The sequence below is a fragment of the Callospermophilus lateralis genome, chromosome 5, assembly GCF_048772815.1.
Source record: "Callospermophilus lateralis isolate mCalLat2 chromosome 5, mCalLat2.hap1, whole genome shotgun sequence".
Classification (NCBI taxonomy): domain Eukaryota; kingdom Metazoa; phylum Chordata; class Mammalia; order Rodentia; family Sciuridae; genus Callospermophilus; species Callospermophilus lateralis.
The window spans coordinates 78519908-78540862 of NC_135309.1; the positions used below are offsets into that span (position 1 = coordinate 78519908).

General features: G+C 33.7%; 1 protein-coding gene across 7 annotated transcripts in view; it reads right to left on the reverse strand.

The window, feature by feature from the left end:
- The window catches only part of Fer (FER tyrosine kinase), a 413495-nt gene that overhangs the window by 289950 nt on the left and 102590 nt on the right, over positions 1-20955 (reverse strand). The window lies entirely within an intron of this gene.

Genomic DNA, 20955 nt, shown 5'->3' on the forward strand with positions numbered 1-20955 from the left:
AATTGAAAAGCTAGGCTTAACCAGAATTGGGAAATGGGATAAATTCATCTTCAGTCACCTCACACCTTCAAATGCCACAGCTCTCACTAGCCTGCCTATCCAAAATCAGGAATGTCATTCAAAGTATTTTTTCACATGCTTATACTACCCACACTCAGCATCCTCCCCACTCTCTTCAGTTCCCTAGGACCCTGATTTCAGAAACATATTAATGTATAATAATGCTTAATATGCTACTTCTGCAAGAGGCATTCAGAATTTAATAGGGCCCTTTAAGACAAAATTATTTGCCAAAGAGTACTTAACTTTTTTTTAACTCCCAAAGGCCTGAAAGATGTTTCACAGTAGCTTCTTAGTAAAAGGAAAAGGACGAGAGGTGCATGGTCCATGGAAAAGACATGACAGAAGATGGAATGGGTGGCAGAGAAAAAATGTGGTCTATGTAGTTTAAAAGCCCCCTCCTCTTTCCAAGTAATTATAGAAAAAAAGTAGCCATAGTCAGACCAACACTGACACAAATTTAAACACACACACACACACACACCCCACACACAGAGTTGAGCATGCTTTCCTTTTTGTCATATATTAGAATTTTTCCCCAAAATTGTTCATCGAAATACAAAATACATGTAGTAAATTTAAAAAATCACAAGTGTGTAAGTTTATAAATGTTCAGACTGAAAAGGCCCTATAACCAGAACACAGATCAAAAACACAAGTCACTACCTGCCCTCTAGAAGTCACCTATGTGCTCCCTTTCAGTCACTCCCAACTCTGTCAAGAACAACCACTATTCTAGTTAGAATAACATAGATTACTTTGCCTCCTTTTGAACTCCATAAAAATAAAACTATGTGTATTATCTGATATCTTCCACTCAATATTTTATACTTGTAAGATTTACCCGTACTGCTGTCACATAGTTGTAATTTGTTTACTTTCATTACTGTAGGGTATTCGGCTCAGTAAATATTCTACAACTTTGATTAACATTTGGACCACTTCCAGTTTTGAGTAATTATAAATGATGCTCCTCTGAATATTCTTGTATAAGCTTTTTTGAGAGTATATGCATGCATTTCCCCTGGGTACATACATAGGAGTAGATATGCAGCATCATAGGATATGTGCATTTCCTTCTTTAGTAGATGTTGTTAAATAGTTTTTCTACAGTAGTTATCATGGCTAAGGTTTTCTCTCGTTTCCCGCCACCACCACCCGCCCCCCAGTGCACAATTTACTCTGGCTCTGCTTAAATGATACAGATATTAAATTTCTATTCTGCCTATGTATAAGTGAGGATTATGCTAGTCAGGGCAATTTCTCTGCATCCTTTTATTTCTATCAGTGTTATAGGAATTTATTACTTTATAAAGTAGATTCTAGAATAATTTAGCCCTCCACAATAACTGAGTTGGTGTTTTTGTTGGTTTTGTGCTTCCAAAAGACAAGAGATATATATAAAAGGAACTTCATATTTGACTAAAAACTGCAATCTGAACACTGACGATTTTATTTTACAACATTGGGCATTTTCAAGAAAAATTTATTGAGCACCTACATACTGCCATGTACTGTGTTAACCACTGAAAATAGAAATAGCTCTGAATGTACTTATAGTAAAAGCATACATAAAGCCATTAGTGGGTACTTTCATTTTCACTTTCATCTATTAGCCTCTCAGATACTTCCCTTCATTGACTCAGGTTTTGGTAAGTGGCATACCCTTATTTTCTTTCCAATTCAATTCCTGACATTATCATAAGTGATTCTTACACCTCGGCTTCAAATATCCTTATAATATCTTTATCTCAATCTTCATCTCCAATAATGCTCATTCATGTTCAATTTCAGCAACTCATTTCACCATTTGTAACCTGGGATTTCCAGCCAGAATTGCTTTGTTGGTGAGAGTTCAGACCACACTTCTTACAAACCTATATTTGTTCTTAAACTGAATTAATACAATTTCACCCCTACGTCTGCCCCAAATTATATCTCCTAAATTTTGCCCCTTATATCTTCCTTTTGTTTTTATTTTGTTTTGTTAGGAGGGGTGTACTTCTTTATTTAATAGAGACGTATGTGGTTATGATCCATATCCATCATTCTGACTGTTCATAGTCCATGGTAGGGAGCATGGTAGTCAGCATTTAAAGAAATTTGGTGTTCAGCCTAAAAGTTATAAGAAGTCTTTGTGACTGATGGACTTGTGAGTCAGTACAACCAGATTTGCTCTGATTTGACATTTTAAAAGATTACTTTGGCTGGTGTGGAGAAAAATTTGGAAGACAGCTACTGTAGATGGTAACAGAAAAATTGTTTTCCAGTTGCATTTCTTAAACATTATTTCCATTATTAGAGGGATTGAATTTTTATGTTATTATTAAAGTTTCTACTTACTCTATTAAGAATTGCTTATTCATGAATTTAGTCCAATTTTAATTGGTGCATTACTTTTTTAAAAACTAATTTGGATGGTCTCCTTAGGTATTTACCAACATTAATCCTTTGTTATGTTTGCAGCACATAATAGCCCCAGTTTTTACTCTGCATTTTGTTTATTTGAGTATTTGATCTATCAAAAATTTATTCTTAATGTAGCATGAATTTAAGAGCTAAATATTTACCCAAAATACAGAATAGGAGCTTCTTTGTGCCAAGTATTCTATCTAGTCTATCTGAATGTTCTTGTTTCAGATTAAAGGCGGGTTAAAGAATCTGAATTTGTTTATATTCTTATTATTGCCCCTAAAATATTTACTACAAAGTTAAATATATAGAAGTGCAATTGATTCTCTCTGATTTGACTTGTTTCTTTTTTCAAGGATCAATTTTTTAGGCAACCTTGGAACTTTTCAAAAAATGCATATTCTTCTCTTAAAACCTCTAGATATATTCTGACAGAGAAAACTTTTACTTAGTCTAAGATCTTATCCTTGACATTCACTTTACAAAGTAAATGATCATTTTAAAAATTAACACTTAAAGCTCAATCTCTTAAATATTAACAGAAATGATATTTTGCAGCATACTATAAGAGGAAATTACAATTTAAGTTTATTAGGCACTAAATGATACAACAAATAACATTCATATATTATCTTTATGAAATTTTTAATGTCAGAAAATAATTTTCAAAATTTAAAATAAAAGATTTTAATGATAAAAACATATATCCTTTACTAGATGAATGATGAAACTATCCACCCTTAATTAAACCCAAAGAAAACAACATCTTCAAACATAAATTTTAAGAGAAATATTATTCAGTTTAATAGAATTAGCAACTAAATTGTACAGACGGGATAATTTTATTGCAAGTGGAAAGAGATTAATTTTTTTTTAATTTTAAAGAGATGTCTGGAACATTATATGATTTATATAAAAAGTAGCTGCTTTTTGATAAATTAATTTTTAAATGAGTGCAAAGCAAAACAAAAATATACCATAGGAGAAAATAAAGAATTGTGCTGGATTGTCTGTAGAAATTTTTAGAATTTTATTCCTAACAATCAGAATTGCTTTGTTTGTGAGAGTTCAGGCCACACTCTTTGTTCTTAAACTGAATTAATGCAACCACTCCAAGATCTGCCCCAAAGTATCTCTCCTAAGCTTTTCCCCCTTATATCTTGCTTTTGTTGTGTTGTTTTGTTTTTCTTTGCTTTGTTCAGCTTCCTTCTTTAATAGAGACATGTTATGACCAGTACCCAACATTCTGATTGGTCATATCTTGAGTGGTACTCCAGTATTCCTATTTCCTTGAAAATGTTACATTTGGGAGTTATTGATTGGTGCTTAATTCATGACAAAAGAAAAGAATCATCAGCTACATGAACACAAAGAAAAGAAAGGGCTAAAGGTTGGGGGCTGAAGACTGAAGCCTCAGGAATATTAATAATCAATTCCATCAGAGAGTTTGATTCTAATGTTTTCTTATTAATCATTTGTTTATTCCAACTTTCCATCCACTGAATGTTGTTCTATGAGTGCATAGATGTGTCAACCACTCCAGGATGTCTCCATCCATGGCACATAATGGACACTCAGAGAACTGGTGACACAGGTGGAAAAGACAGAAAATAGGGAAGGGACAAAGAGAAGGGACAAAAATCAAATATGTATTAGGCATCTTCCTAATAGAGTCTGAGGCTCCATATTATGCTTTTACTTTCATTTAGTCTGAAAATAATCCTATGAAGTGCACATTATTAGCCACATTTTAAGTGAACAAACTGAGATTTGGGGGCCAGAGGTAAAAACCTCCCTAAAGGCAATTAAACCCAGGATTAAACCCAGGATGATTAAAATCTAATTCTCACACTTTGTCTGTCCTGCCTTCATATTACTAAACTAGCCTTTGACCACAGGAAGAGAAAAAGACCAAAGGGGATTTTTAAAAGCCATGTGGCATATATATACTATGGAATATTACTCAGCAATAAAAGAGAATAAAATCATGGCATTTGCAGGTAAATGAATAGCATTGGAGAAAATAATGCTAAGTGAAGTTAGCCCATCCCAAAAAACCAAATGCTGAATGTTTTCTCTGATGTAAGGTGACTGACCCATAATGGGGTACAGAGGGAAGGGCTTGGGAGGAATAGACAAACTCTAGATAGGGCAGAGGGTGGGAGGGAAAGAGAGGGGGCAGTGGGTTAGCAAGGATGGTGAAATGTGATGGACATCATTATCCAAGTAATGTATGAAGACATGAATTGTTGTGAACATACTTTATATACAGAGATATGAAAACTTGTGCTCTATATGTATAATAAGAATTGTAATGCAATCCACTGTTCATGTACTTAAAAAATAAAATCAATTAAATATTTTTAAAAGCCAAGTTTCCACAAATAGAATGAATAAAATAATGATATAGCATAAAATGACAGCAAGGAGAATTGTTAAAAGGAGGCAATATGAGTATTAAAAGATGTTAATGAAATTTTCTATATAAATAAATGAAAGAAGTTATTTTAGGGATGAAAAAAATAATTATAGCATATAATGTCATTTAGGAATTTTTCTTTCATTAAAATTAAAGTATAAAAGAAGCTAGCATTAAAATTATAAGACTATAAATGTTATTTTTGTTAAAATTGCTTCATGAAGATTTTTAAATGCAAAATTTAGTAACATGGAAGGGAAAAAGCAAGCTTCTAATAGTTAAACTAATAATACAAAATATTTATTAAAAATTAGCTGGTCAATAGTGATGCCAAAAAAGGTCTTTTATTGGGGGCAATAAATAAGTCATAAGTTAGTTATATGATAATTTGTCTTGAAATATATTCTAATCTATTATGACTAAATAATAGAAATATTTCATATGAAGAAAAGAATAGATCCCAAACATTCTTATCACCTAAAAATCAATAACTTGCATTTTAAAAGAAAAATATTGATCTGAAATTTAAAAATAGCATTGAGAATAAGGAAAAAAGCAGAGAATTAAGCATACATTAAATCATTATAATTTCTGTATTATTTAATCAAATAATTAAATAGAAACTCTGTAAAACATAAGAATAGTTTACCAACTAGCAGGCCCTGTTCTGCATGCCTTCTATGTATAAACTTGACTATTCCTCCCAACAGTCCCAAATTGGATAAAGTTTAATCTCATTTTACACATTGAGAAATGAGAGCAGAAAAAGTCCTGTAACTTCTCTAGCACTGAACAATTATTAAGCAATAGATAATGTATTCAAATCCAAGAAACCCGATTTTGCAATTGGGGCCCTCTCTAGAGTAATTGTTCAATCACAATTACTCATTCCTCATTATCTCCGAAACTATCTTAGACTATGTATCTAGTTAGAATACTATTGCCCCAATTTATGTTTTTTTACAACATAAAAAACATCTGATGGAAATTAATTTTTAACACTTATAGCATTAAAAGTTGAGTGGTATCAATTTTAACCAACTTTTGAAAGTCTGTACTATTTGTTCCCTCTATAAACATTTGCTAAATATATATCCAAGTACACACTTAAATTTTTGAAATGTTTTAATGTATGAATACATACAAATTAAAATGCAGTCAGTTTTTGATTAATTGTTAAATCAATTATTCTCCATCTCCCCTAGCAAACCCTATAGCAGCTCTAAATACATTTATCTTTACTTCATCCTTCTCAAAAGCTTCAGTACATGATATTCATGTAGTAAGTAATCATTAAGCAGTTGTTGAATTCCAAATGACTGAATGAATGATTCTTTTTATTTTCATTAGTTACTGAAGACATTTAATTCTTTATCTTCCCTCTCTTTTTATTGTATTTTCTTTTATAGGTCTAGCTCAGTCCTGATTAGTCCAGTCTAAGAAATTAAGAAACCCATAATTACACAAATGTAAAATATAATTGTCCTTGATATCTATGGGGGATGTTTGTTAAAATCTATGGAGGCTCAAATCTCTTAGAACGGTTTAGCATTCACATATACCCTATGTGCATCTTCCCACATACTTTAAATCATCTCTAAATTAGGAAAACTAATGCAATGTAAATGCTATAAAAGTAATTTTATTTAGGAAATAATGGAAAAGTTTGTGTTTAGTACAGATGCTGTGTGTGAATATGTGTGTGATTATTTTGAATCCATGTTGACTGAACCACAGATGTAGAACCCACAGATACAGAGGACCAACTCTATGTTTATATATATAAGCACATACTTTACAAAAGCAAATAAAAAGCCACTTACTTGTTTTGCTTTATGAATATGAGCATACATAACAGTTTAAGTACAAATTGAAAAGCACTTTGAAAATTTAAGGGTTGTTTTCTTTTTTCCTGATATTGAAAATATTGTGACCTAATGAAAAAAAAGAAATGTCTCTGAAATAATCATTGAATAACCTTTGATGTGGAATTCATTTATAAGAACCAAAGAAAAATTACCATAGGAATTTCAACCTGAATGATTTAGAAACTGATTAAAATCATAATCACTTCTGTTTTATAAATAATAAAACTTCATCAAATTTACATAAAGCAAAACATGTATCTGTGAATATACTTAGGGTGTTAGATGCAGAGGAAAATTTAATATTACTAAGGATCTAGTAAGCCACTGAAAGTTCAGCATGGTAAAATTTATACCACAAGAGAAATGGAACCAATGACTTATTAATCTTCCAAATTGAAATATTAATAATATTTCATTATTATCTCATAATATCAATAATTATCATCTATAGCTGACAATTCTCAGATTTAGAAACTTTTTAAATTATTTTGGCAGTAAAATATAAAACTTTATAAACTGCACAAAACAAAATGTCATATACATAAACTTTATATACACAACCTAGTATTCTAATGATTTTCACTAAAGCTGATCTTCACAATAGCAGATGATGGAAAACCAGGTAAATATGCCACTTCTTCACTCAGAACCCTCAATGGTTTTCAATTTTTCTTTTTTTCTAATTTTTTTAAATCTCTTTTTTTTTTTAAGAGAGAGAGAGGTAGAGACAGAGAATTTTAATATTTATTTTTTAGTTATCGGCGGGCACATCTTTGTTTGTATGTGGTGTTGAGGATCGAACCCGGGCCGCATGCATTCCAGGCGAGCGCGCTACCACTTGAGCCACATCCCCAGCCCTCAATTTTTCTAATAGTTATCATCAAATTCTTCACAAGGGTTTACATGACTACAAGACCTAAATGCCCTCTACTTTCAATCCATCCTAATACTCTCACTTTTCTAGCCAGGCGGGATTCCCTGCCATCCTCTACAACAAACAGACTCCTTCCTGAGGTCATCTAATCACTTCCTCCCTTAATGCTTTCAGATCTTAATATAAATGCCACCTTATCAGGAAAGACTTCCTGATCTATTACACGATTTCCCAGTACTCATTTACTCCAATACTGTATTACATCTTTTTCCTCCAAAGAATTGTCCACTACCTGACATATTATGTGTTTAATTGTTTATTGACTGTCTCCTCCAATTACCATAAAAGGCCCATCATAGCAGAAAAAGTTATGCTTATTTGTTCACTACTGTACTGCCAGAACCAGAAATCATACCCAACACCTGACACTCAATAAAGTTTTGTTGAATGAGTAAATTAAAAAGGAATAATTATATATGTACTATTAAAAAGTGATACCTAAGACACATGAGGTAAAAAGGCAAGGTATAGGACAGTATTGCACACTTTACCATTTGTGTAAAAAGAATGGTAACCATATAATTTTCATTCATACTTTTAATTATATCCAATGCTTCTATAAGTTTACTTCTAAAGAAAGGAATTGGGAAATGAAGGAACACTCAGTTGCATATACACGTGCATATATTATCCAGACACAGAAATTAAATGATGTTTGCCTTTATCATTAAGAAATACATAAGGTAATACTGCAGAAAAATCTTGACGCTCATATTCAAGAATTCAACAAGTATATACTAATTAATTTATATGTAAACTAAGATATATTATTTAAAGAACTGAAATAGAATCTTAGGTTTTTAAAGTGTTTTATAATATGCAAAATATGTTTACACACATTATCTTACTTCAGTGTCACAGAAACCCAGTCAAACAATGTGAATAGTCATTTCTTCCTTCTATGGAAAGGTAATCTCTGAAAAGCTAAGGAATCTGACTATAGTTACAGAGCAGAGACAAAGGTCAATTCAGTTCTTAGTCTGATACTTTTCTTAGTGTGTTACCATTTGATAGGTTAGGCTTAGAATTCACATTTATGTTAGTTATTCAAAGAAAAAGATACGTTTTCATAATAAAAATAGATAAAACTCTAACGACATAGTCAATATGATGCCTTGATCGATTTCAGCTCATTTTAGTGTTCCAGGTATAAAACTGAAATATCAGACTATAATGTAAAATGGATAACTTCTGAGTCATAATGACAGATAATTTTTAAACAAATCAGATATTTTGTTGGTTGAAAACATAACAGAATGAGACGTTATTCTATTGCTGTTTAATTAAGCAAAATTAATTTAATAAGATATGCAAAGAAGATAAATATATGTTGTGTGTTACTCTAGCAAAAGGGCTTAAGCAAAATGTGCAATTTTAGAAATAGCAAAGCAAAGATAATTATAGAATAGCTAATATATTTCTAAAGTAGAAACTCATTATATGGTACCATCAATTTTAGATATATTTGGCATATAAAGGAAATTCTTTCAATGAAAATCATTGTACTTGGTCCAAAGCATATGTTGTTAGAAGGTAAAATAACTAGATTATTATGTAGTGAAAAGGAAACCCAACTCTTCTGTTCAACAGATACTTAATGAAATTTTATTATATTCTTACAATTAGATAGCTAAAAAACAAAAATGAAAAAAGTGTTTTATGTAAGTGTGTATATGTGTATATGTATGTGTATATCTAAATGTAGATATAAATATTAGGAAAGTCAGTAACTGCTGTTTTCTCAAGGATCAGAAAATTCTGATATTCTCATCGCTAACCAAGGGAGGCCAAAAGACCTCATCTTTCTACCTTGCCTCAGAAAGAGATTCTTCTTCCCTCAAGAGCTAGAATTGAAGTACTATATAAAATAATCCTTGAGTTTATAGAGTGCTTAAGCAACTCAAAATGCCTTCAGAATTATCAGTATATATAATCTTTCTTTATCTCAATTTGATGAGAAGGGATTTATTTTCTAACCCAGCATTTCCCAAAATATGTTCCATTGCACTACAGTCCCTTCAGGAGGTTTTCCAAAAGGCACTTAGGACAAACATATTCAGAGACAGCATCCCATACAATATTTTCCCTCTTGGGCATTTAATATGAAAGGTTAGAAAATTCCTTCAGTTGATATTACTTTTTCTTTCATTTAACTCAATATATTCAGAATTTTAGAATTCATATCTCCTTGAAACACTTCTTAAACCCTCTTAAACTAGTACAAATTATAAATAAAGAAAATAATCTAATGAAATTGATCAAATCAATATGACAAAACTTTTGGACTAGTACTAGTGCCAACAGAATATCACTAGCACAATTAGAAATATCTTCTATAAATTATCACTATACTTCATCTTTTGGAATTATAATGGCCTCAAAGATGTTTATTATAAATGTACTAAAGATGTATATTTTTGTCATTTGCTTCTTCCCTTTTTTGTTTTTGTTTTTGTTTTTGTTTTTTGTTTTGTTGTTGTTATTAACAGGATTGAAGCCAGGGGCGCTTTACCACAGAGCTACATTCCCTGCCCTTTTAATTTTTATTTTGAGAAGGGGTCTTCTTAAGTTACTTAGGGCCTTGCTAAGTTGTGGAGGCTAACATCAAACTTGTGATCCTCCTACCTTAGTCTCCCAAGTCACTGGTATTAATGATGTATGCCACCATGCCCAGCCTTTTCTTCCTCTTTAAAGAATATTGCCAAAGTCCCAATAAATTTACTCCCCTCTTTTAGTAGTCTATAAGCTTCAGAAAATAACTAAAAAGACTAATCTTCCTAACATTAATCATAAGTATTAGAAATACTTGTGAATAAACCAAAATTATTTTAAAATAATCCTAAAATTTATAAAATGGTAAGTTTTTATTGTTATGGTAAATACTGTATACCATTACAGGTGCATTATTAAAGGTGTTTCACTTTTATTACTGATTCTGCTAATAAAGTTATTGGCAATCAAAGCTAAAATACGTAGGAATAAATCTAATCAAGGAGGTGAAAGACCTTTATATGAAAACTATAGAACACTGAAGAAATAATTTGAAGAAGACACAGAAGATGGGAAGTCCTCCCATCTGCATGAATAGGCAGAATTAGTATTACTAAAGTATCCATATTACCAAAAGCAATACACAAATCCAATGCAATAGCCATCAAAATACCAACTGCATTCTTCACAGTACTAGCAAAAAACAGTCCTGCAATTAATTTGGAAGAATAGGCCCAGAATAGGCAAAGCAATTCCTCTTTTGTTGTTGTTGTATCAGGGATTAAATTTACTGAGACACACCTCCAGCTGCTGCTGCTGCTGCTGCTGCCCCCGAAACACCCCTACTGCCACATTTTTTTTTTTTTTAATTTGAGTCAGTGTCTTGCTAAATTGCTCAAAGCCTCACTTAGCTGTTGAGGCTGGCTTTGAATTTGTGATCTTCCTACTTCAGCCTCCCTAGACACTGGGATTACAGGTGTGCGCCACTGCACCCTTGCCAAAGCAATTCTAACCAAAAAATGTAATGCCAGAGGCATCACAATACCTAACCTCAAATTATACTACAGAGTTTTAGCAACAAAAACTGCATGGTACTGGCATGCATACACACACACACACACACACACACACACACACACACCGACAGAATAGAATAGAAGACAAATTAACCCAGAAAAGTGCCAAAACATACATGGGAGAAAAGACAGATTTTTTTTAACAAATGGTGCTGGGAAAGCTGGATATACATATGTGGAAGAATGAGAATAGATCCTATTTCTCACCCTATCACAAAAGTCAACTCAAAATGGATCAAAAATCAGAAACTATGCAACTCTTAGAAGAATTCATAGGGTCAACAGGCCAACATATAGGTGTAGGCAACAACTTTCTCAATAGAATTCCTAAGTATAAGAAATAATATCAAGAATTAACAAACGAGATGATGTCAAATTAAAAGTTTCTGCACATTCCGGATCCTGCAGCACCCTCGCATACTTCTGTAAAACTCGGTAACCACTCGCCCCACCTTCCGTGCTAGAACTCCTTCCTGGATTCGCCAATGGCCACGGATTTCTTGGGGAACTACTTCCGGTTTCGGGGCAGCACATGAGTCCCTCCCGAGAGCCAGAGGGAACCCAAGGGCTGATTAATTATGATAGATCCAACATGGCAGCAGGCAGAGAGGCAGCGCTTTCAGTACCCCCTCAGTGATGGGGTCAGAGAGACACATAGATACGCTTAGATTCTACCTGCCGAGAATCTCCTAGTAAAATTCCACTGAAGAGAGACCGACCGGGAGTTACTAGGATTTTTGGAGGTGACAGTTTGCTCCAGAGAAGTGAATCCCCACCACGAGATGCAGAGGTCCAGACCCTATAGCCACTGTCCAAGCAGCACAGCGCGGCCGCCCGCCCACAGCTACCGTGACTGGGCGACTAGTCTCCAAGACGCAGCTAGGCAGGAAGGGGTCTCTAGCCAAGCCTTCATGAAATAGCGAGCCAGGAGCTGAGGCCAACCGGGGACGGACCAGTCCCACCCCTCCCTTCGGACACTCCAGCCAGGAGCCTGGGGCCCGCCATAGCAGAGAGGTGATGTCACCGGAGTTTGGCCCACAGAATTCCTTCCCAGTGGAATCCACTTTAGTAGGTGTGTGACTCCCACCCCATCCAGATACAAGCAGCCAGGAAACCTCAGGGATCTCTCCGGGGGTGTGTCTGTAGGGAAGAAGAGGGGATTCCCAATCCCCAACCCCCCATATCACCAGCAGCAACTCCCAAGGTCTTAGCCGCCAGTTTAACATAGCACTGGGGCTTAAATGGGACTCGCGGTGGGGCTGCAAGTGTAACTAGATCTTTGGAGAATCTAGATGCAAAAATTCTCAATAAAATCCTGGCGAATTGAATACAAAAGCATATCAAAAAAATTGTGCACCATGATCAAGTAGGATTCATCCCTGGGATGCAAGGATGGTTCAATATACGGAAATCAATAAATGTTATTCACCACATCAATAGACTTAAAAATAAGAACCATATGATCATCTCGATACAGCATTGCTTTATGTTCAAAACACTAGCAAAACTAGGGATAACAGGAACTTACCTCAACATTGTAAAAGCTATATATGCTAAGCCTCAGGCTAGCATCATTCTAAATTGAGAAAAACTGAAGGCATTCCCTCTAAAATCTGGAACAAGACAGGGATGCCCTCTCTCACCACTTCTATTCAATTTAGTTCTTGAAATACTAACTAGAGCAATTAGACAGACAAAAGAAATTAAAGGCATAAAAATAGGAAAAGAAGAACTTAAATTATCACTATTTGCTGACAACATGATTCTATACCTAGAAGATCCAAAAGGGTCTACAAAGAAACTACTAGAACTAATAAATGAATTCAGCAAAGTGGCAGGATATAAAATCAACATGCATAAATCAAAGGCATTCCTGTATATCAGCAACAAAACTTCTGAAATGGAAATGAGGAAAACCACCCCATTCACAATATCCTCAAAAAAAAAAAAAAAAATACTTGGGAATCAACCTAACAAAAGAGGTGAAAGATTTATACAATGAAAACTACAGAACCCTAAAGAGAGAAATAGAAGAAGACCTTAGAAGATGGAAAAATATACCCTGTTCATGGATAGGCACAACTAACATCATCAAAATGGCGGTATTACTCAAAGTTCTCTACAGGTTCAATGCAATGCCAATCAAAGTCCCAACGGCATTTCTTGTAGAAATAGATAAAGCAATCATGAAATTCATATGAAGAAACAAAAGACCCAGAATAGCAAAAGCAATTCTAAGCAGGAAGTATGAATCAGGCGGTATAGCGATACCAGATTTCAAACTGTACTACAGAGCAATAGGAACAAAAACAGCATGGTACTGGTACCAAAACAGGAGGGTGGACCAATGGTACAGAATAGAGGACACAGAGACAAATCCACAAAATTACAACTTTATTATATTTGATAAAGGGGCTAAAAGCATGCAATGGAGGAAGGATAGCATCTTCAACAAATGATGCTGGGAAAACTGGAAATCCATATGCAACAAAATGAAACTGAATCCCTTTCTCGCACCATGCACAAAAGTTAACTCAAAATGCATCAAAGAGCTTGATATCAAATCAGAGATTCTGTGCCTGATAGAAGAAAAAGTTGGCTCCGATCTACATATTGTGGGGTCAGGCTCCAAATTCCTTAATAGGATGCCCATAGCCCAAGAGTTGATAACAAGAATCAACAAATGGGACTTACTTAAACTAAAAAGTTTTTTCTCAGCAAGAGAAACAATAAGAGAAGTAAATAGGGAGCCTACATCCTGGGAACAAATTTTTACCCCTCACACTTCAGATAGAGCCCTAATTTCCAGAATATACGAAGAACTCAAAAAATTAAACAATAAGATAACAACCCAATCAACAAATGGGCCAAGGACCTGAACAGACACTTCTCAGAGGAGGACATACACTCAATCAATAAGTACATGAAAAAATGCTCACCATCTCTAGCAGTCAGAGAAATGCAAATCAAAACCACCCTAAGATACCATCTCACTCCAGTAAGATTGGCAGCCATTAGGAAGTCAAACAACAATAAGTGCTGGCGAGGATGTGGGGAAAAGGGTACACTTGTACATTGCTGGTGGGACTGCAAATTAGTGCGGCCAATTTGGAAAGCATTATGGAGATTCCTGGGAAAGCTGGGAATGGAACCACCATTTGACCCAGCTATCGCCCTTCTCAGACTATTCCCTGAGGACCTTAAAAGAGCCTATTACAGGAATACTGCCACATCAATGATCATAGCAGCACAATTCACAATAGCTAGACTGTGGAACCAACCTAGATGCCCTTCAATAGATGAATGGATAAAAAAAATGTGGCATTTATACACAATGGAGTATTACGCAGCACTAAAAAATGACAAAAATCATGGAATTTGCAGGGAAATGGATGGCATTAGAGTAGAATATGCTAAGTGAAGCTAGCCAATCCTTAATAAACAAATGCCAAATGTCTTCTTTGATTTAAGGAGAGCAACTAAAAACTGAGCAGAGAGGAAGAGCATGAGGAAATGATTAACATTAAACAGAGACAAGTGGTGGGAGGGAAAGAGAGAGAGAAGGGAAACTGCATGGAAACGGAAGGAAACCCTCAATGTTATACACAATCACATATAAGAGGTTGTGAGGGGAAAGTGGGAGAAAAAAAAAAACAAGGGAGAGAACTGAACAACAGCAGATGAGGTAGAAAGGAAAGATGGGAGGGGGGACAGGAAAGGCAGCAGAATACAACAGTCACTAATATGGTATTATGTAAAAATGTGAATGTGTAACTGATGTGATTCTGCAATTTGTATTTGGGGTAAAAATGGGAGTTCATAACTCACTTGAATCAAATGTATGAAAGATGATATGTCATGAGGTTTGTAATGTTTTGAACAACCAATAAAAAAAATAAAAAATAAATAAATAAATAAATAAAACTTTATGCACAACAAAGAAAACAAAGTGTGAAGAGAGAACCTACAGAATGGGAGAAAATCTTTGCTAGCTACACTGCCTACAGAGAATTCACATCCAGAATAAGAAATCAAAAATTTAACCAGGCTCAGTGGCACACACGTGTAATCCCAGTGGCTTGGGAGGATGAGGCAGGAGAATCTCAAGTTCAAAACCAGCCTCAGCAACTTAGCAAGACCCTCTCTCAAAATAAAAAAATAAAAAGGAATGTGGCTCAGAGTTTAAGTGCCCCTGGGCTCATCTGAAGCTCAATTTATGTTACAAAAAAAAAAAAAGACTCAAAAACTTGACACCAGGCCAGGCTCAGTGGCACACACCTGTAATCTCAGTGGCTCAGGAGGCTGAGGCAGGAAGATCATGAGTTCAAAGCCAGCCTCTGCAACTTAGTGAAGCCCTAAGCAACTCAGTGAGATTCTGTCTCTAAATAAAATATAAAAAAGCGTGGCAGATGTGGCTCAATGGTTAAATGCTCCTGGGTTCAATCCCTGGTAAAGAAAGAAAGAAAAGAAAGAAAAGAAAGAAAAGAAAGAAAAGAAAGAAAAGAAAGAAAAGAAAGAAAGAAAGAAAGAAAGAAAGAAAGAAAGAAAGAAAGAAAGAAAATAAACAAACAGAAAAAAACACCAAAAAGAAAAAATAATAATAATAACCCAATTACTAAATGGACAAGTGAACTAAACAGACACTTCTCGAAAGCATTAAAACAGCCAACAAACACATGAAAAAATGTTCAACATCTTTAGCAATTAGGAAATGCAAATCAAAACTACACTGAGATTTCATCTCATGCCAGTTAAAATGGTAGTCATCAAGAATGCAAACCATCAATGCTGGAGAGGATATGAAGAAAAAGGAACACTTTTACACTGGTTGGTGGGATTGTAAATTAATAGAATCACTATGAAAATCAGTATGGAAGTTCCTTAAAAGACTAGAAATAGAATCACAATATTGACCAAACTATGCCATCCCTTGGTGTTTATCATAAGAATCAGTCAGCATACTATAGCAATACATGCATACCGGTTTACAGCAGTGCAATTCACAATAGCCAAACTATGGAACAAGCCTAGGTGTACATCAATGTATGAATGGATAAAGAAATTTGATATGGATACACAATGGAGTTTTGTTCTGCTTTTAAAAAAAAAGAATTGTTTCATTTGCAGGAAAACAGAACTTAAGAACACTAAGTAAAATAAGCCAAATTCAGAAACTCAAGAGTCATACATTTTCTTTCATATGTGAAAGCTAGAGGAAAATAAGGAAAAGAAAGATGGAGGTTGGAAGTCTCATGAAAATACAAGGGAGATTAGTAGAGTACAGGAAAAGGACCATGGGGGCACAAGGAGAGAGAAAGAGGGAATAACAGGAAATGATAATGGCCAAATTATATTATTATATCATGTACATATTTGAATATGTAGCACTGAATTCCATCACTATGTGTAATTACAATGTACCAATAAAATATGGAAACATATCAATAAAAATATGAAGTTATGGGCAAAAAGAAATAATAGCAAATTCAAAAAGTTAAGATTCAGTTATCTAACCTATCATTTCACCATCAAAAAATTTAACATCTATCTTCCAAAAGCACTTTTTCTTAAATTATAAGCTAACATCTGGAAAATAAGCATTGCCATTCAAAGTTTTACATTTGCATGTTTATAATGGTCTTTTGAACTCTCTGGAGTCCTATAAACTGATCCTACCACTTTTTTTTAACTATCACTCTCCTCTTGACATCTTTTCTCTTCCTTAATAACTTAAATTCTTTACTCAATCATTATAATCACTTTCTTACATGAAGCTTTCCTCCTTTGCCCCTTTCTTAATTCATTCATCATACATACCTAGGAAAACCACAGCATTAAATAAATCTAACTCTAGAGAGCATCATGCCAGTGTAGCTGAACACACTTTATACAACATTACTTACCAGTCCCATCCTAAACTTGTGATCCCAGCACTGTATCTTCCATCATATATTCTTGGTTGTACTATGCAGGATAACAACCTCAAGGGAGCCTTTATTACTACCTAGCAATCACACTGTATTGTCCTAGTCCATTCATTCTCCCATTCTCCTTCTCCTGTTCTTCCAATATCCAATAACTCTTCTAACACTTTCATTCTCAGTCAATAAACAATCAGAAGAAAACATTCCCAGAATCTCTATCACCACCACATCCACACACCTATCAGGAATCACCATCCTGCCTTTCAATTATTGTGACAATATCAAAGCTACCCCATTTGAGTATTATAACTCATAATCTCTCACCTATTGATTCTGAAAACTTCTCCCTTACCTAAAAAAAAAAATGGTTTGTTTGTTTGTTTTTGCCTTTCTACTGGATTATATCTTTAACATTCAGATAAAACAATTTCTTCTTCTTTAAGTAAGTACTGAACATTCCCAAATTTACTGCCTAAATTTTTATGTGTACCTTTGACCTTTATAGACATCCTTGTAAAACTTGTCTTTGCTCACTTCATACAATTCTCATTTCCTTCTCTCTTATATCCCTCTGAAATAGGTTTTATCCTCTATATTCTATTGAAACTGCTCAGTAGTGACCTTCACGTTGTTAATTCTAATACTCAATTATCGGTTCTCACTTTATAGCACTCATTAATAACATTTAATTCAATTGATTACTCCCTTTGCCTTGAAATATTTTCTTCACCAGGCTTCAAGGACATCTGATTCTCTTAATTTTTCATCTCCTATATTGGTTAGTTCTCAGTCTCTTCTATTGTTACTCCTGTTTGTAAACCTCTTAATTGAAGTGCCCCAGACTTTAATCTGTGTTTCTCTTTTCTTTTTTATCTTCTCTCATCTAGTGATTTTGGGCAGTCAAATCAGTTAAGTACCATCTAACACCTACAACACTCAAATTTATATTTGTAGTTCAAATCATGCACCTAATCTCCAGGGCCAAATATCCAATTTCTACTGCATATCTTTTTGGAAAACCAACTGAAATTTTGATCTTCCTCATCAAAGCTGTTCTACCTATAGCTTTTCAATTTCACTCAAAACCAATTCCATTCCTCCAACAACACTAGCTAAAAATCTTAAAGTCATCTTTGACTCCTCTCATACTTCACATCCACAGGCGCTCAACATTCAAACTATATCAAAACTTACCATCCTTGCTCAAACCATCATCTTCTTTCGTCTAGGTTACTGCCAATAGTCTCATTTTCCCATCTTTGATCCCATTAAATACATTCTCAACACAGTTGCCACAGTGAACCATTTCACTCCAAAGTCATGGCATACCGTTCCTCTGTTATAACTCCCCAACCCAAAGGCTCCCTGCTTACCTCAGAGAAAAGCTATAACCTTAATCATGACCCATAAAGCCCTAAAATCTATTCTTCATAATTTCTCTGACCTCTGCTTTCACACCTTCCTCTATTCAGGACTCCTGGCTGTACCTGAACAGTCCAGACATGCTCCTGCCTTACAGTCATTGAACTGAATGCACCTGTGAGCAGAAGGTGCTTTCCTCAGACATCAGAGTGTCTTGCTAACTACATCCCTGTTTCAAGTGTTTGCTCAGATGTCACCTTCTCATTGTTATTTATCCAGACCAGCCTTTAAAACTGTCCCAACTTCTGACACTCTAGACCCCCAATCCTTTAGACTGCTCTGTATTTACTCCTTGAAACTTATCACCTTCCAGTGTAATATTTAATTTACTTATTTATTAACTGCCACTCCCTACGGAATGAGTAATCTTGAAGAGAAGAGATTCTTTTTATTTGTTTTATTCACTGATGTATACCAACATCTAGAAATGTGCTCATCACACAGAAGGTGATCAATAAATAATGCTTGAATAAAAATGAAAACCACATAATCAAAAGCAGTAGAGAATTTTTGTGTAATACTTAATATTTATCATGTTCTCCTCTGTATTCTGGCCAAAATTATTACTAGATGAAAAAGATTATATCAGAAGAATGATCTATGCAGAAAGAGATTAATACATTATTCAACATAATTTATATTATCCTCAATATTTTTTTGGATTTTTTATGATTTTTTATGATTTTTTATGGATTTTTTATGAATTAATAGATGGGTTTTATCTCATTGAATTATGAAGCCAAAAGAAGCAACAATACATCTAAGAACCTGATTACACAATGGTTACATATCTGCATTGCTTAGAATCCATAAGAATACTCATCCATGGCCAATGGTACAATTCTTGAAAGTATTCTGCCACAAAGACATTCACCATTGAAGAGTCAATGTTTTCGGTGTAATTGCCATTAACAAGGATCATAGGGATTAGTTATCTGTCTCTTCTGCTCTTAAATAAAATTTAGGCCCAGTTTTCACAACTTTCCATAATATTATAGTTTAATGTTAAGGTTTTTCAATTCTTACAATAGTCAACTAAATTAAATTCTCTTATTGAAATTTTACACCGTTTATGAGACAGAATTTTTTAAAAAGGAAAAACCCATAAAACTTATGTTAAATCCAGGCTCTTTTTGTAAGGTTACTCATAAAACAGTGCTTAAAAAACCATTGGGGGGAAAAATCATTTATGCTTTACTATTTTTATTGTTTTCAAGTAAACTGAAAAGTTGCATTCTAAATACTATTCAAAAATATTAAAGTATGCAAAAATTCCATTGACATTAGTGGGAGTATCAATTTTTAAGAACCATACATTGCAAGTATTTCTACTTTCTTTATAAAATCCCATTAATTGGCATTAATTTGGGGGATCCCCTATTATTTTTAACTACATAAATTATAGTATTCATCTATTACTTTTAACTACATATATTATAGTAATCCTCTATAGAATTAACTAATTGTAAAAACTTACTGACTTTAATTTTCAACTAAAAACTTACTAAAGACATTGTTTAAATGACTAGATAAGACATATTTATAATTACTCTTTCAATTATTTAAAATAAATTGGATGAAATGAAATATCTAGCATTGCTTTGCAAAAATAAACAGGTATTATCACCACTTAATAAATGAGTATGAGAGAAGAGCTTGAAGGTGCCAAAAGGTGGTTTGTTCTCTTAAACTTTATTATACATTCCCTTTGAAACATTGTTTATTCAGTTCATTTGGTGAATAAAGATTTTCCACAAAGATTATGAAATATTAAACTCCAAATAATTACAAAATCTTAAGAAAATGAGAATTAACTAATATATTTTATATTTGAAAGTCATGTTTATATACATAGTTATCAATAAGAATAGCTATCATCTAACAACTCAAATAACTATCTTTTATTCTATCATGATAATGTCAACATGTGTTATCTACACTTAAATTAGCCAGTATTAACCAATCCACCACTAAGTCAAGCCATTATCCAAATAACTAACAAATTCCACACCCACATGGTGATAGGAAAATATTATAAAACACACTCAAAACCAAAAAAGACTTAAGGTTCTCAAATGCCAAGTAAAAGAAAAAAAATTGAAAAACTTCTCTGAAAGAATGTATATACCAGATTGTTAAGGACAATCATAAAGCAATAAGGAGAATCTAACAGTACTGTAGAGAAAGGAACTAAAATTCATGAAGTGATCTATAGATTAGTACGGCTCAGTTAATAACAAAAATAGCAGTAACCACAATATTTCAAATATTTTATATTAATTTCTACATTTAACAGTTTCTAATTCAGCCTTTTGAAGACATTTGAATCCATTTACCAATCAAACTAAAA